The sequence below is a fragment of the Lynx rufus genome, unplaced genomic scaffold, assembly GCF_022079265.1.
Source record: "Lynx rufus isolate CCGP_SWC_20201006 ecotype Redwood Valley unplaced genomic scaffold, mLynRuf1.p SCAF_10, whole genome shotgun sequence".
In the NCBI taxonomy this organism is placed as follows: Eukaryota; Metazoa; Chordata; class Mammalia; order Carnivora; family Felidae; genus Lynx; species Lynx rufus.
Genome location: NW_025814824.1, coordinates 42,882,301 through 42,900,037, shown reverse-complemented (window position 1 = coordinate 42,900,037; position 17,737 = coordinate 42,882,301). Strand labels below are relative to the sequence as shown.

The 17,737-nt window shown below is 36.2% G+C and overlaps 1 protein-coding gene across 1 annotated transcript in view; it reads right to left on the bottom strand.

Moving 5' to 3' along the window:
* The window catches only part of ADAMTSL1 (ADAMTS like 1), an 878,428-nt gene that overhangs the window by 808,957 nt on the left and 51,734 nt on the right, over positions 1 to 17,737 (bottom strand). The window lies entirely within an intron of this gene.

The following is a 17,737-nucleotide window of genomic DNA, read 5'->3' as shown; positions in this document are numbered from 1 at the left end:
TGAGGCCAATAAAACGTAGACAATGACACATTTTGACACAAAAATCTACTGTCAAAAAAGTGAAAAAGAATCATGAGGCTCATCTTGTGAAATAATAATTCACAACCACTGAGAGTCTTAGCATAAATTAGATACTATTTTGGGGCAATGAGTGTTCTCTGTGCCATGTTAACAACTTACAATATGTTTTTTTCCTTTGGGAAAGATTACTTATTTTAATAAACCCTAAATCTGAAGGTCATTCCTGCTTGATCCCCCTAATCCTCTCCTGTCCCAAAAAAGGTTCTGTTTAAATAATACTACTTTTCATTTGACAGGTTTGTGTCTTCAATACAAATATTTGTTTTGCCATAACATAAGCTTATATTCAAGAACTGCTTTTCTTTTGACATTGGCCTTGTAAAAAGCCTAAGGTAAAAATCAAATGCTGATTTTTTAAGTTAGTAAAAGGCTAACAAAGTACAAACACCCAGTAAATATATGAAAAAACATAACCACCATTTCTAGAAGCAAAGGAAAACCCACTGAAACAACTGTTTCTCCCATCAGAGAGGAGAATACTTTAAAAAGGGTCAGTACTTTTCATGGCTTGAGTTGTAGGAAAATGAGCAATCTCAATGCTGGTAGGAATGCAAACTGGTACAAAATTCTTACAAAAAGACTTTATAGTGTACATGGCTTTTAATTCTGCTTCTGAAAAATGTTAAGGGATTAATGTGCAAAAAGCTTCAGTTACAAGCAAAGTGCAGTAACGTTGTAAATAATTTTTAATCATGAAATGATTTTTAAAACAACCAAAATGTCAAATGATAGGGTTTTGGTTAAATAAATAATGCAATATAAAGTCAGTAAAAATGATGTTGTATTAGTCTATTTTTGGCCTAAAAGATATTTATAGAATATTGTTAAATGAATAAAATAGGTTAGAAAATATTATATGTGGTATGGTTTTTTCTTGTCTATCCAAAATACTAAATACACAACATATCAAGATAAGGATTTGCAAGTATGTGCAAAGTTATCAATGACTATCTGATTAGATTGGTTTATATTCTCTTTGCTTTGCATTCTGATTTTTCTGCACTAAACATAAATTGTTTTGTAATAAATATGAAAAAAATTTTAATTACTATATTACACATAAGTTCATTTCAAATAAACCATGCATTTTCAATCAGGACCTCATCCCCAAGAAGGTGAAAGTTCAGTCTTGGGATTGTGTAAAAAACCCTACCTAACAAAATCTTCTTGTTGTTAATGTTTAATTTCATGTGGAAGAAGGAAGAGCAATTAAGAGAAAACAATGTCAAAAAACAAACCTGTGAGAGGGCAAGGATGAAAAAAAAAAAAAAAGACACAATGAAGTAGACCAAAATAAAACGTTTTACCATTATTTATATAAAGTATAAAATCATAATTTATAATGAAAACCAAAATCATTTTTCTAACATATATTACCTATGCATATTCTCTTCCTCTGTCAAGAGACAGAGATCTCACGGATAATTGAAAGCAGTAACACACTCATGCTGACATCAGCAGGAGAAAGTTAAATCATTAACAGACCTAATGTCAAATTGGCTACTCTTGGCAGGTGAAGTCAGATATTTTACTTTAAAATGATGGTACTCTTGGCTACTTCCTCCAATAAATTGATTTTTTTAAAAACTGATAAGGGATTTTATAAAAGAATTATGTTAACTAATAACACATGGAATGGTGTGAACACTAGTGATTTTTCACATTAGCATAATAATTCCTAGGGATGCTTACAATCCAATCACTTAGGGGCCATCTGATCCCTAATTCTGTATTAACTCATTATCTTTCATTCTGGGAAAGAAATAACTATGGAGGTAAATATTCGAAAGCCAATGTTATATTTGTTACTACAGCAATGATGTCAGTATAGGATATGAACTCAGAATCAGGTCACTCCATTAACAGGCTTGAATAGTCAGTCGTCCCAATTCAGTCAATATTTCTTATTTCACCTCCTTAAATGAATCTCTAAGAATAAAACAATACCAGTCAAGTTTCAAGTTTCACTTTACTTTACTTTACTTTACTTTCTCCTCCTCCTCCTCCTCCTCCTCCTCCTCCTCCTCCTCCTCCTCCTCCTTCTTCTTCTTCTTCTTCTTGTTTTTTTTTTTAAGTAGGCTTCACACCCAGCACAGAGCCCAATGCAGGGCTTGAACTCACACACAACTCTGAGATCAAGACCTGAGCTGAGATCAAGACCTGAGCTGAAATCAAAAGTCAGTCACTCAACCGACTGAGCCACCCAGGTGCCCTCCTGTTTGTTTGTTTTTTAACTTTACTCTTTTCTTGTACCTCCCAACTCCTGGTTACAACCACACATGGTTTCCAAGATGAAATACAGTCAGAAATGCCAGAATAATGATACTGGTGATCAACAACAGGCAATACAAAATTAAAAGGTCACAAACTGAATTAAAAGTGATTGTTGCAATTACTATTTTAGTAGGCCAAAACATATTTGCCATAACCTGTGTAATTGAAAGAAAAGGAAAAAATAAGCTGGGATCCTGGGATGGGGTCTCAGCAAAGACAAGCAAGCATATCCTGGATTGTCAGATTTACAAGCATACAAGAGCTCTTTCAAGAGCCCCTGCCTCAGCTTCTGATGACTGGCCCACACTTGACTCCAATCAGTCAAGCAACACATTTAGGGAACTTGATTCTACTGGACTTTGAAAGAGAGACAGGAAAAGTTTTCAACAGTTCCAAAGCAAAAGTAGGACATTGGGGACCATCACAACATGTCGCTGGTGGATTTCCACAAGGATTTCATGGTTAATCAATTCTTTCATTACTAGATGCTCCTACAGGCACACTTCAGATATTTCATTGGCCAAGATAGACTCCCCCTTCCCACCCCTTTAAAAAAGGCTGCTTAGGAACCTTTTACAAACACGCTAATTCTACAAGTCCAAAAGAATCCAAATATTCCCTTATCCATAAATATTTCTTTTAAATCTTCTTTGCTTTAGCTGTACAGATCAGATCTGCATGTCACTTTTCAACCTATGTAGTATGACAATGAGGTCAGATTGCTATGACATTTAATTCCCTTTAGCCCCATTTTGTGGCTGATAGTCACCAAATGGCATCTGTTGTCCTCTGTGCTCTGCCTCCTGGGTGATAATCATCACATAGTATCCACAGTTCTCCGTGCTCTGCCTCCTTGGTCCTCCAAAATAATTACAATATGGTGCTTACCATCGGGGATGGGAAAACACAAGTCTGTGGCTTTCGATCTCTCAATGCAAAAGACAGTCAATCCTTTGTCACTAAAATTTACAGAGACCTGACATTAAAGAAGCTAGTCTCCCAAGTCCATGAAAGAGACGGTGAATATCAAATATTCAGGGAATTAGTGGGAACTGTTCCCCTAACAAGCTGTAAATCTGTACCTAATTTCAGTATTTCTATTATCTGACTCATAAAATCCTGAAACGGTTATAACAAGAAAACCCAATTTGCTGAAGAAATAGCCCAGGTTTACATTTTAGCACATTTTTATTTACCTTTATAATCTCCCCCCCCCAACTGTGCTAGTGTCAAATGGAGTATGAGGTAATGTTTGCACCTAGTCAACAGTCTTCAATTCCAGACATCTGTAATAAATGTTTTTAAGGCCAAACACTGGTACCGCATACACACACCTGGAGTTTGAAGTAAGTTATTGTGCTGCAGGGCCATGCTCTCAAGCTGGGTTTGCAGCGTGGGCAAGGGGGAGGGCCGAAACCTCACACCGGCCTTAGGGACAGTCAGCAGAATTGTAAATGGATCTCCTTATCTATTCTCTTTAACTTCAACACAGTCTTAATATATCAGAGTGCATCTTCTCTCAGACAAGTGCAGGGGAAAGAGAATGGAGAAGACTGATTTACACAACGGTAGTCTTTCTGAGATTTGTTCACGCTGAGTTTTCCACTTAGGTCCACTGCTTTTTGCTTATGTATGTGCTCTGTAATACTCAGAACTATTTCTTTGGGTTATTTCTTCTACAGTTCCCGGACTGTGGACAACTGGCTGAATGGGTCAGCCTTTACATAGACAACAGGAAAACTAAGTCCTTAGGGACAGTGTTCACTACAGCTTGGCAGAGAAAGAAATGTGTCTTTTTTTTTTTTTTGTAAGTTTATTTATTTATTTGGGGAGAGAAAGGGTGCATGAGCAGGGGAGAGGCAGAGACAGAGAATCCCAAGCAATCTCCACACTGTCAGCAAAGAGCCCAACACGGGGCTCAATCTCTCAAACCATGAGCCCAAATCAAGAGTCAGATGCTTCACCCACTGAGTCACCCAGGTGCCCAGAAATGTGTGTCTTCTAATGATTAATTTATGTTGGGTAGAAATACTTGGGAAGATGGGACTGGCATTCTAATATTCCTTAAACTACACCCCTAAAAATCTTTCTGTGCTCATAAACTCAGAGCTACCAAGAAATAGCCAAGGATCAATAGAACTGCCTGCAAACAGTGGATTATTTGTTGGCCAATCTCTTTCCCACTTCAATTGATTTTGAATTTTCCTTCACATACAGAAAAGTCTCAGGCTGATAAATAAAACCATTTACTATTCTTGCCTAGTCAGCCTGTGTGTTGATCAGTGTTTCAGGAACACTAGAGTAAGAGTCCCCGGCCTAGATCCTGGTTTATCACTGCCAATTCATTTCAGATTCTCCGGGTATCAGTTTCTTCTCGCATAAAGTGAAGAAGTTAGTGTCTGCAATTCATTCAAACAAAAATTCCAGGAATTCTTTTTAAAGAAATCAAAAGACATTAGAACTTTCCTGAGTCTCATTTTGCTCATTTGTAAATTAAAAAATTGAACTATATGATCTCTAGGTTTGCTTCCTATGTGATACTTAGGGATTGAAGGATCCCATGTACAATTACACAATTTGCAATGTTGCTCATTCGGGGGAAAAACACTTCTCACTAAGTTGCATCTATGCAAACTCAATAAGGCAAATATTTTTGCTTTCAGTTCACTTCCTTGTCTTATATCCTGAAAGCTAATTCTCACCTTTATATCTCAGCCCAAATACCTCTTTGTATAATACTCAGAACAAGAAAGTGTTTTTCAAGATTTTATTTTCCCTGTGATTAAATCCATCCACTTAAATTTTATGATATGTATAGGAAAAGAGATGCTGTTTTAAGTATTTTACTTTTTTTAATGTGTATTTATTTATTTTGAGAGAGACAGAGAGCACGAGCAGGGGAGGGGCAGAGGCAGAGGGACAAAGAGAATCCCAAGCAGGGGCTCAAACTCCTGAACCATGAGATCATGACCTGAGCCGAAATCAAGAGTTGGACTGTTGTAGCTATTGTAAATGGTCTTGCCAGTTACCTCTTCAAATGTTGTGAAAATATATTTCAGTCATGAACAACATGTAGGGAGTGTCTGTACTAAACAGGGTGATTACTTCATTCTATTCAAAATTTTATTAAATATTAGCTACTTGGAAAGAGAGATGTCAGAGTGAAGTCTCAAGTAAGAAAGAGCTAGAAAATAATTAAATGGTGCCCTCTTTCTCATGCAACTCAAAGAGTGATGGTATTAGGAAGAACTGAATTCCAATTTTTCATGTCCAAGTAGAAAGAAAGTAAATACATACTGACCTCTTCCTGTGTGTTAGGCTCGCATCTACTACTGTCACACAACCATTCTCTCTCAGAACTGCTTTTAGGTAAATATGAGAAAATTGAGAATTTAAGTGACAATTAAAATGCCAAAGGTAGATGGGATGAGTTAAGGCTATTATTAACCTAAATCAGAACTAGAGTACAACCACAAACTCATTTCAAAAGAAGGAAAAGGTTTAAATTATCTGAAAATGCCCAACTTCCATCAGAAGAACTGATTTATTTCTCTGAATCTTGCAGGTCTAGGGATCTTCTAGGGGGCAATTAGGTAATCCATCCAAAAAGATTTGCAATACTACAAATGATTCCTCTGGAAATAGGCACACAATTGCCTACAGGTAAAAACTCAAGTATGTTCCTCACAGTAATGTTTATAATGGAAGAGCTTGAAAATGATTTACTAATTCGTACACTGCTCATGTAAACTATGGTAAATCCCTATCATGAATATAATGCAATCCTTACAGTTAAAAAGTTATAAGGACAAATGGCCAAGAGAGACTATCAAAGTAAAAAGGAGCACATGTAATATCATCCCATTTAGTCAAACATTAAGATAGATGGCAAAGATAAAGATACATACATCAGGAGCGCCTGGGTAGCTCAGTCAGTTAAGCATCCTATTATGGCTCAGGTCACACTCTCATGGTCCCTGAGTTCAAGCCCCATGTTGGGCTCTGTGCTGACAGCTCAGAGTCTGGGGCCTGGCTTTAGATTCTGTGTCTCTGTCCCTCCCTCCCTCTCTCCCTCCCTCCCTCTCTCTCTCTCTCTCTCTCTCTCCCCCTCCCCCACTCGTGCACGTGCACGCTCTTTCTCTTTCTCTCTCTCTCTCTTATAAACAAATGTTTAAAAATTAAAAAAAAAGATACATACATCAGTGAAAGCCATCAGTCAGCCAGCTGGTTATTAGAAAGAATGCATCAAACTGCTAAGCACTGTAGTCAGGGGCTATGAATGTGTTTCACTTATTTCCTTGCATCTGACTGCACTCTGATTATGTATCACTTTTACAAATGGAAAAAAAAAAACTATTCTAAATTGGGGAAGGAAAAACAAAATTCACAATTGTCAAAGTAAAATTTTGGTATTCTTGAGAATTGTTCTTAAATATGAAAAACAATCACTGTGACTATTTTGAAAATATTCAATTAACTAAAATTACAAATTAAAATTCTAATATTCCCCAAGCAATTAAATTGAAGTTATACATTTCATTATCTATTTATGAGCCAAATAACATATATTTAAAATTACCTTCAAGAGAAAATTTGATTAACATTTGGTCTCATTTATGAAATTAGATTATTAAGCCCCATAAACATTTCAAACTGCATTTTAAAATTTAATATGTGGGATTTTCTTTTTTAAAAAACTTCAAAAGTCTGAACAACAAACAAAACGTTCCTTGGTTATTAATCCTAATAAATCTAGTCAGTTAGACATAAATATGGTCTCTCTCAAGCTCTTTTAATAGTCCAACTATGTCTATAAATTTAGCCAAATTGCCTTATTACGTTTCAAGATCCCAAATCCTAAAACTAATTACACATTTTAAAATGAAATCACAAAGCTAATCAATTAAACAACATGAAATTCTCTTGAACATTAACAAAAACCTTAAATACTAACCACATAGAGTTTATTTTCAAATGCAATGCAAAATTTAATACACTGTTGTTATCTTTATATTTAATAGTAAACTGTTAAAGGTTAAAGGACACGCATATTCATTAAGGAAGAGGTTCTCAATCCTGGCTACACATTAAAATCACCAAGGATTCTTTATTTTTAATTTTTTTAAAGTAGGCTCCATGCCCAATGTGGTACTTGAACTCATGACCCTGAGATCAAGTGCCAAGTGCTCTACCAACTGAACCAGCTAGGCACCCTTCACCAAGGATTCTTTAAAGGAAAAAATAAAATTATTATAGCCTAGCTAGCTTCAGTCTAAACCACTTAGAATCTCTGGGGATGAAAGATTTTTTTTTTTCCTTCAAAGTTGTTCAGGTAATGGAAAGATGCAGCCAGAATTGAGAATCTCTGTTCTAAGGCCGCAATCATGCCAACCATGATTATACCAACCCAAGTAAGAACCAGCTTGACTATCTCAGTGGTAAATGGCAATCCCCTGACAATGCTTATTCTGATGGAGTTTTAGAGGCTGGCAGTGAGGTTGAATGCCCCTAAAACTCACACAGATGAGGCCCTTTAAATATTTTATTCCCTACACATGGAATGGTTTTATCGGCAGGCTACACATTAACTGATTCTGCTATTTGAATTCAGTCTGCAATTCAAGACACTGCCTGATTCTATTCTTACTTCTAGTCATAGTCTTCTTCTCTGGCAGGACCACAACTCTTATTAGATATTTAAATTATTTGACTGCTGTATGATTTTCATGGCTCTATCACAAAACTAATTATCAGCTCATGCCACATCAGTAGTGTATCAACCAAAAGCTGACAGTATTCAAAGTGTAGAATCAGAAGTATGGAAAATATATACTTGCTTATATAAAAAGTACTGTGCCTTTTCTCTCTCTTAGGAGCATCTAGCCACATCTGTCCCTGAGCATATACTAAAATACTTCACCCTTTAGCCTTTGTTTTTTTGACCTGTAAAAGTCAAGGCTCACCCACTGCACAAGTCTTACACACTAAATAAGTGCCCCAGTGGCTACATCCTCTGGTAAAAGTGACCTAGAACCAAGCCCCTCTCCACTTCCCTCTGCTTCCAGGGAAGATGCCCTTGGACCAAGCAGAATAGGAGAAGAAAGAGGACGAGAAGAGCCTGTATCTAAGCATGTGTGGTAACAGATTGGACCCTGAATAGATCTGCATCTGGAGGGCTAGCAGCCTAAGCGGATCAGAAAAACTCAACAACCATAAATATACAGGTGCTTTTTCAAGAGAGTGCCCTCAGGTGCCCGCAGAAGAAAACGCAGCGCACCTCTGAAGAAGGGCACATTCATCCAAGGCCGTGAAGTTGGCTCACACAAACAATCTCCAAGGCTGATGGCAGGCAGGCAGTGAAAATTAATGAGGAGCACAGGAAACGAGGCAACATGAGCAAGAATGAGGACAGACAACAAACAGAAGGAGCCCTGTAGAGACTAGATATTAAAATTACCAAAGTAACTGTGAGTGCTACATTTAATGAAGTGAATGACAAGCTTCAAAATAGATCTTCCCAACAGGGAAGTATAAAAAAAGTGACACAATTTGAAAATTAAAAAAAAAAAAAAGTCAAGTGGAAATACTGGAAGTAAAAAATTTAATAATCAAAATTAAAATGCAATGGCCATGTTTTATAATAGAACAATTAGTGAGATGGAAGAGAAAAAAACACTACGGAATGTGGCAGAGTGAAATGGAAAGATGGAAAAATATAGAATAGAAAGAGATACTGAGGACGTAGGGGAAAGGTCTAACCTAATTATGATTAGAATCCCAGAAGGAAAATGCACCAATAGCGTGCTTTCAATTAGCTTTCTTTCCCCATAACGTAAGCAAGCAACAAAAAGGATGACTTTCTCCCTATCAATGGTCACATTTAAGCAATTAAAATTATCATTTGGACAGGCATATTCAAGTATGCAGGCAGAAAAATCACTAAAATGTAAGTAAATTTTAGAAAATAAAATTGAATAAAAGTGTCATTGAAATTTGTAGAGCTACTTAAATTTGGCCACACTTTAAAAACAGCTGTTGACATGGAAAAAATTACTCTGATAAATAAAGTCATATACTGAACATGTTTACCTTTCCACTTACAGCATACCTATTTTATGGATTAAGGATTTTTCTTTTTTAATTTCATACTCATTGGTTAATTTAATTATAGACTAATTCTAAGACCCCTAAGACCTCTAATTAGCTCTGACTGTGTGCATCTCAGATTTAAAAGCCCGTGTAAAATCAGAGTTAAATGAGCACTGATAGTTATCAGACATTTGGAGGCTAGCAAGCCAAAACAAATTTAAGTCACATAACTATTCACTAGTTTAGAGATCCTAAGGAATTCACTCTTGTCAGATGAGAAGACAAGGAATTATTCTTCAAAACCAAAAGCTGGCTCCAGAAAAGAAGGTTGTTTTAATGTTCAAAGGATACTTGGCAGTTTGTTTGACTACATTTTTTGTACCTTTACCCCATCCCCACAAAAAGTGAATTGAAGAAAATAGTGTTCTGATGGTACATTTCATTTTCTCATACCTGACTGCCCTTCACAAAACAAATGGTATTAAGGCCATATTTCAAAAGTCAAAGCCATGGTATACAAACAGAATTAGTTATATGTATATGTATATGTGTGCAAACAGATATACATGTACCAATAACCAAACTTACTAAACAGAAAATACAGTAAAACCTTGGTTTGCGAGCGTAATTCATTTCAGAAATATGCTTGTAATCCAAAGCACTTGTATACCAAAGTGAATTTCAAGAACCATTGGCTCAGTTGTGATCATATGACGTTCAGTGTCAGGTATCACTCATGTTACAAGACATCACTTGTTTATCAACGCAGGGCATACTTACATAATTGTATATATAATTCAACTTATCATTTTGTATGCTCCAGCACTATATTAGTGCTCTGGGAACACTTGATTTCAACACACAGCATGGAGTTTCATGGAAAAGACACATAAGCAGATAATTTTTGGTAAATGCAATGCCAGAGGTACACCTGGGTGATTGCAAAGACAGGAGTGAGCACATGGTGTCAGTGGAGTATGGAAGCCCTCAATCCAATCTAAGCAGTGGAGGACAGTGGAACTAGAGGCAACATCCTGTAGAAGAGGACACAGGAGCTGAGACCTGAAGGATAAGAAGGAGCATGTCAGGTAGAGAGGGGGACTGTCACTCTGTTCATTGGAAATGACGTTGGACAGAAGGGAGATCAGTATAGTAGCTTCAGTATCTACACAGCCCAAAATCCCCAAAGGATAAAGTTAAAGCATGAGGAAAGGGGAACGAGTTGTCCAGCCCCTCGGAAAGGCCACCATGAGGTCTAAACTCCATGCTTACCGTGAGGATAGGGGTCAGTTACTAAAGAGTTTTAAACAGGAAAATGGCATAGATGTGAATAATTTGGCCAGGTAAGGAGGATATTGTCCTGTCCAGAAAAACAGCTAACAAAGTAGTCAGGGTAGAGGAGAGGAGACAGTTCTGAGGTCTTGTTGGTAAGATAAAATGGGTTCATGTGGGAAGAGTCTAAGATGGCACCCGTGATTTTTGTTGAGGTACTTGGACACATGGTAGACTATAAATTAAAGTAGGAAATACTGATGATTAATGGGAGCTGGGAAAAGATGATAAGGCCACATTAAGTAAGAAAAATCAGTCTTAAAACCCAAGTGGAAACGTGCAGCAGGCATCTGAATACACTACTTGAAGATCAGCCAAGAAATGGAGGCTATGGAAAGAGATCAGCCCAGAAACACAGGGTTGGGTTACTACAGTGATCTATAATCCTCCCAATGCTTTCACTAGGTAGACAGGTAGGTAGGTAAAAAGGAAGGACTAAAATTTTAACGTTAAAAGAAAGAGGCAGTGGCACCACATACAAGGACATTTGATACTAAAACCAAGTTAAACCTCAGTGGGCCTTAGAACCTATTGATGTAAATCAGCAACTAAAACACGGTCTGGCCTGATTGCTCATGAGAACTATTGCTATGTCAGCGACCCTGCACGTAAACCAATTCCAGAACATGGCAAAATATCTTCCTTTAATATAGTCCTCTGTGTAGCCAGGAAAATAAGTTTTTAAGAGGACTTAACATTTATTGTATTAGTACAATGTCACATAGGATAACACTACGTCACTCAGTTTTTTTTATATGAAGCCACATACATATACATATAGACACACATTCTTACAGTCTACATGACAATCCTAGCTACGTGTCCTTTGTTTCACATGCTCCCCTAAGCCTTTATTTCATTATATAAAGCAAGGGAGTTGTGTCTTTATTATGTACACTTATTCTGTGGATACCTTAAGTAAGTCTTTGAATTTATATAGCATTCCTAAACGGGGAGAACTAAAGAGGACATCTGTGACAATACAAATCCAACAATTTTCTATTTTAAGGAAATGTATGTTCATTCCAAGTACTTTATAACAGTGTAATACAACATAATATGAATTATTCTATCATTTTATCCTTTTAAAAGTGAACACATAGGGGCGCCTGGGTGGCTCGGTTGGTTAAGCGTCCAACTTCGGCTCAGGTCATGATCTCACGGTCCATGGGTTCGAGCCCCACGTCAGGCTCTGTGCTGACAGCTCAGAGCCTGGAGCCTGTTTCAGATTCTGTGTCTCCCTCTCTCTGTGACCCTCCCCCGTTCGTGCTCTGTCTCTCTCTGTCTCAAAAATAAATAAAAACGTTAAAAAAAAAATTTTTTTAAAGTGAACACATAAAACTTTATGTGATTGTACCTTTTTTAAAAAAACAAGATGGGTCCTGACTGAATTCTATCCAAAATTATGTAAACTGTCCATAAGGGGAAGCATATATATTATCTTATATACTGATACACAACATTGTATCTTTTTATGTTAGTGCTGTGTTATTTGAATTATTTTCATGATTTTATTTTACCAAGAATTTTATTATAGGTTTTTAATATAGCAAGTAATATGGGCTCTTAACATCAACAAAAGTTTGCATATGGCTAAAATAACTTCTTCCTTTAGGAAGTCATTTTCTACTTCACTGCTGTTAATTATAAATATTAGACTTCAAAAATGACCTACATTCAGTTTATTGAAAACACTATGAATAATTTCATGTGTAGATAAGACGTATGTTTTTAATCTACAACCAGGTTTTCTACCTCATTTACTATATTACTCAAATATTTCTTGTGATCTCCTTTTTAGACAACAAACAGCATTTAATATGACAGAATTTCATGTATATTCATCAAACACTGGTGTTTCCTTAGCTATGGAAAAAAGGTAAGATGTGGAAAGGAAAGATTATTACTGCAAAAGACCTTAAGTCCTTCCAAAGGGTGTTGATTTACTGACTATGATTCCTTGTTGTTTATTAGAATATGGCTGAATGATCTGCCTGAAACCAGATACCTCATGAAGGCAAAGTTGGCCTCCTCTATCTTAGATCTCCCTTGCTCATAACTCATTCTCATTTACTATTCCAGAAAACATTTTCTTCCTTGCTGTGGAAAGATAAAAATTTCCCCCAAAATACCATTCTCTAATATCACACCTCCTTCCTATTTCCTGTAAATCTTACCTCGTCCTATACAAGGGAGAAATTTGATTTTACCTGGAAATTCAGTTGAACACTCCATTTCTCTTCTATTTGTTCTTTGATGTTTATGCAGAGTAGACATCTATGCCAATTATCAAAATTAGACTTACTATATAAACGGAAAGAAAAAAATTCCAGGCAGTGAGTAGTATAATTTAATCATTAAGCTATTGGAGGAGGAACAGAGTTTTATCATACAGAATTCCTTAAGCAGGATTCAGAAAGAGGCTTCAAAAGAAACAACTAGTGAATTACATCAAAGATATCTTAAGGGTCAGTGCAATTAAAAGCCAGTACTAAGAGTACTTGGAGTAGAAAAAAATCCCGTATAAAATGTCATTGAGTTAGTTATACACCATTCCACATTTAAAGATATTATATTTGAAACCTCAGTGAAGGACTGTCAACAGGTTAGAAGTCTTCCAAAAATAACTGCCAATCAAATTCATTTATGGCTGTTAGTTTTAAAACGGCATGGTGCTAGCTAATGTATAACACAGCCTTTCCTGATACTACACTAAAATCTCTATGAAGATACAGACATAGATGAAATCAAACCAGCTCCAGTAAATGAGAAGAACACATTGTGAGAAGACGGAAAAAAAATTCTATGAATTACATTATCAATAGAAATCAACAAAGAATCAAGTTTCAGTGGCCAATGCCTGCTTTACCAGCTGAAACACAGCACATTCACCAACCTGAAAGGATATAGGAATATAGTTGCATCTGTCCTGCTTTGCTTAGTCTTTGGCGGTGGACCTAGCACCTGAACTAACCAGAGAGTTGGGCAGCCTTACCTCTATAGCATGAATAAGCAATCTGTAACATCCAGCATGCTATTCTCAGACCATCCTCTCCGTTCTTCCCTTCCAACACGCATACAGAAACTGCAGTACTCAGTAAGAAAATACATACACAGGCCACATGCATGTGCATGCACACCAGAAAAAGGAACCACGAGCAGTACATGTATTCTGGGAACTGTGGAATCAAGATGTACAGTACCATAAGATGTTGGAGGATACAGATATGATGGGCCCACTATACACTAAGATGCGTAGTCTTTGATGTCATTAATCAGTTCAGCTTCAGAGAACCAGACAGAGTAGGAGAAGATTCTGCCTCAAACAACTAAAGCTACATTAGACAAATGTTCAACAATGACTGCAGGAAGAGCAGTGCAGCGCAACTTATCCTCCAGCTGTGTTACAGAAAATGAGATCTGACAGTTCACAAGTGGTCAGTGAGCAAGGCCAAGAGCAAGCTACACACCCAGTCTGTTGGCAAATACCAAGTCTGGATAGATTTTTTCACTTTCCCAGGGTGAAAAAACAGAAAGAAAAAAAAAACTTGGTCAAAATAAGGAACATTAGAAAACATTCAGAAAAAGTGTATACATTTAAAAATTATCTACTACAGTAACCAAAAGAATACTTCAGAAAAACAGTTAACATCTTCAATAGGACCAAAAAAAAAAAAAAAAAAAGCAAAAAAACAAAAACAAAGAAAACACTCTATGAATCAGGAACAGAAGTCTGTAAAGAAAGAGCAGAGATTAAAAAAAAAAAAAAAAAAGTAAAGTAAGTCAGGTAAAATAGGATGATAAGAAAACCAAAAATTCAATTATAGATTCACTGGAAGTATTTAGCCTCCCTCCATCTCATGTTTGTCATTTAGAAAGTTAATATAATATGTGTCTACCTGATTGAGCTGCTTTGAAGACTGAGTGCAAACTGCTATGTACAGTGTCTGACTCACAATAGTTGATCAAGAAACGGTAGTTGTGCTTGTTATTATTACTATCATGGCCCTTCTTTGAACAATTACAAATATACTAAGCAATTTAGAGATGAATCTAAATTAAGAACACAGAACAGCAAATCATGGCAAATTGGACTGGCAAAAAGATTGAAACTAGTTAACCATAAAATTTAAATAATCTGACAGTAGAAATATAAGTTGGTATAAGTTATCTGGAAAGAATATGGTGCACGCGTGTGCACACACATGCACGCACACACACGCACACACATATCAAGAGCCTTAAAGGGGAATATACCAGGAATTTCCAGAAATTACAATTCTAGGAATGAATGTATGCATGTGTTTTTATTTGTTAATTTCCTATGTCCTAATTTTCCTAACTTCCTAATTTTCCTACTGAAACCCCTAAAGACAATGATCAACCTCATAGCAATAAGCTTCCTTTAGTGCCCTTATTATGGTCCTGAAATATCATTCTCACAAAAAATAATCATGGCTTTTGGAGAAATATCTGAATTCAGGCCATCTGAATTTCAGTAATAAAAAATTTATATGGATTGAAACCCACATATCTTTAAATACATGAGTTCATAATGATATTTTAAAATATTGGTCACTGTCAAAAGATGATTGAAAACTAAGTCATTATCTTGGTAACTGCAAAATAAAAGGAAATACTAAACACTTATTTTTTCTTACATGAACTGTACCACTACATAATCAAACAATAGGACAAGGGGAAATATCTCTTTAAAATATAATCAATCCAGGGGCACCTGGGTGGCTCAGTTGGTTAAGCGTCCGACTTTGGCTCAGGTCATGATCTCATAGTTTGTGAGTTCAAGCCCCACATCAAGCTCTCTGCTATCAGTGCACAGCCCACTTCAGATCCTCTGTCCATTCCACCTCTCTGTCCCTATACAACTTGTGCTATCTCTCAAAAATAAATAAACATTTAAAAAACTATATATATAATCCAACTATAGGTTCCCGGGTGGCTCAGTTAGTTAAGTATCTGATTCTGGATCTCAGCTCAGGTCTTGATCTCAGGGTAGTGAGTTCAAACCCCACATTGGGCTCTGTGCTGGGCATGAAGCCTACTTTACAAAAAATTAAAAATAAAAATATAATAGAATCTAATAAATGAAAAAGAAATGCTAAAATTAGAATATCATAATTTCAACCTTCAATGGATAAAAAGACACAAGCAGTAAGTATCAACATTTGCTAACATTACCTAAATAAATAAATAAATAACCCACAAGGCATTACATGCTACAAGTGATAAAGTCTTGCCACAAAGATAGACCCAGAGTCTGATCCAGTCTCTGGGTCTAGTGGACAGTTTGCAAAAAGACCAGGGGGGACCACGTTGAGCTATACTATGAGTGGGCAATCAACAAAATGCAGACATAGGTAACTCTACTAGTTAAATGGCCCTCATTCTATAACGGAAAAATGAAAGCAAAAAAAAGAGCTGGGGTGGGCGATGGATGGATTTATAGATTAAAGAAGAAAACTAAAAGGCATATTGTATTTTACAAAGAGCAAGACCAAGACATATAATCTATGGAGACGCACTTTGCACAATCACAATTTGGTGGTAAAACTCAAGGAATAAAAAATTATTATAAAAAGCAAAATCATGGTCATTTATTACAGAAGGGAAGGGCTTATGAGTAATATGGCACATGGAAACCAAGTTCTATTTCTTGACGGGTGGTTTTCACCTTGTAATCCATTAAGCTATGTATTTTATTTCTGTGATTTTTTTTTGTAATCCGTGTTTTATTGTAAAATGTTAAATCAAAGACAAAAAAATAGTAAGTCAGCAAATAAACAAACCTCTTCCATCATAGCACTCTGGCATGGCAATGATTATAACTATTCGTTCCTTCTCTGTCTTCTCTATAGACTTGTTTGCTTAAAGCAGGAAGTGTGCCTTGAGATGTTCATATATTCAGAAGGTCTCCAGGGCCCATCTTAATCTGGATCTATCCTACAAACTCTTGATGGGCGTCTGCATTCCTGAAATGTGTATACTTTAAACTATAGTTGCAACAATAAAACAAACAGCTTTTGTTCCACTGAATTGATACTCAGTAATAGACTAATTTGCTTCTTTTCACTTGTTCAAATTTGGCAGGAGAAGAACAAAGAAGATACAATGATTGCACACAGGCAGCTGTCCCTGGGCACTAGTAGATGTGCACTCAAAAGCACCAAAAAAAAAAAAAAAAAAAGGCTGCTTGGCTTTACGTCTGGAGTATAGAATTGGCTCCTCCAGAAGATGGGGTCTAAGCGTTCTGAGCAGACCAAAGCTATCTAGCATTCCCATAGCCTGGAGAAGCCCTCAACCACATGTACTTGGATGGGTACTTGCATACTTGGGGCCTCCAGCTCTAACAGAATCAATTATTCAACCCCCACTGAATTGAAATTCCAAAAATAATTTCTTTTTAGTTGTAGAAACTGTCAAAACCCCAAATACCCCAATTAATCATATCTAATGGAATTTTCTTTAAGGATACCATAGCAATCATTACCAGGATTCAGTTGGTCTGCTTTGTCTTCAATGATTAGATAAGTCTTGAATAAGTGGTATGATTGTTTTAATTTAAAAAAAAAAAGTCTATACATAGCACATCAGCTAGTAATTAGCATTGATGAAATATTTGTTATTCCACAATACCAAATATTCAGCATTTAATCAATGAGAAATCAATATGCATGCCTTTATGGTCTGTAGTAATGCATTGCTTTTTAGTGCAAGTATATTCACTAGAGATACAAAGCACAAAATATGCCAGATTTCAGTTGTATCATATTTCTTCTTTCTAATAAGTTGTCCACTTCTATTCTGGTATAAAATTATCTTCTTTTGTGAAATATTCATAAGGAAGAAACTAAGACTGTCCTATTGAAACATACATCAGAAAATATGTCCAAAATAAAAATTATCAAGAGGTTTTAAAGAATTAAGTTTTGCTTTATTTTGA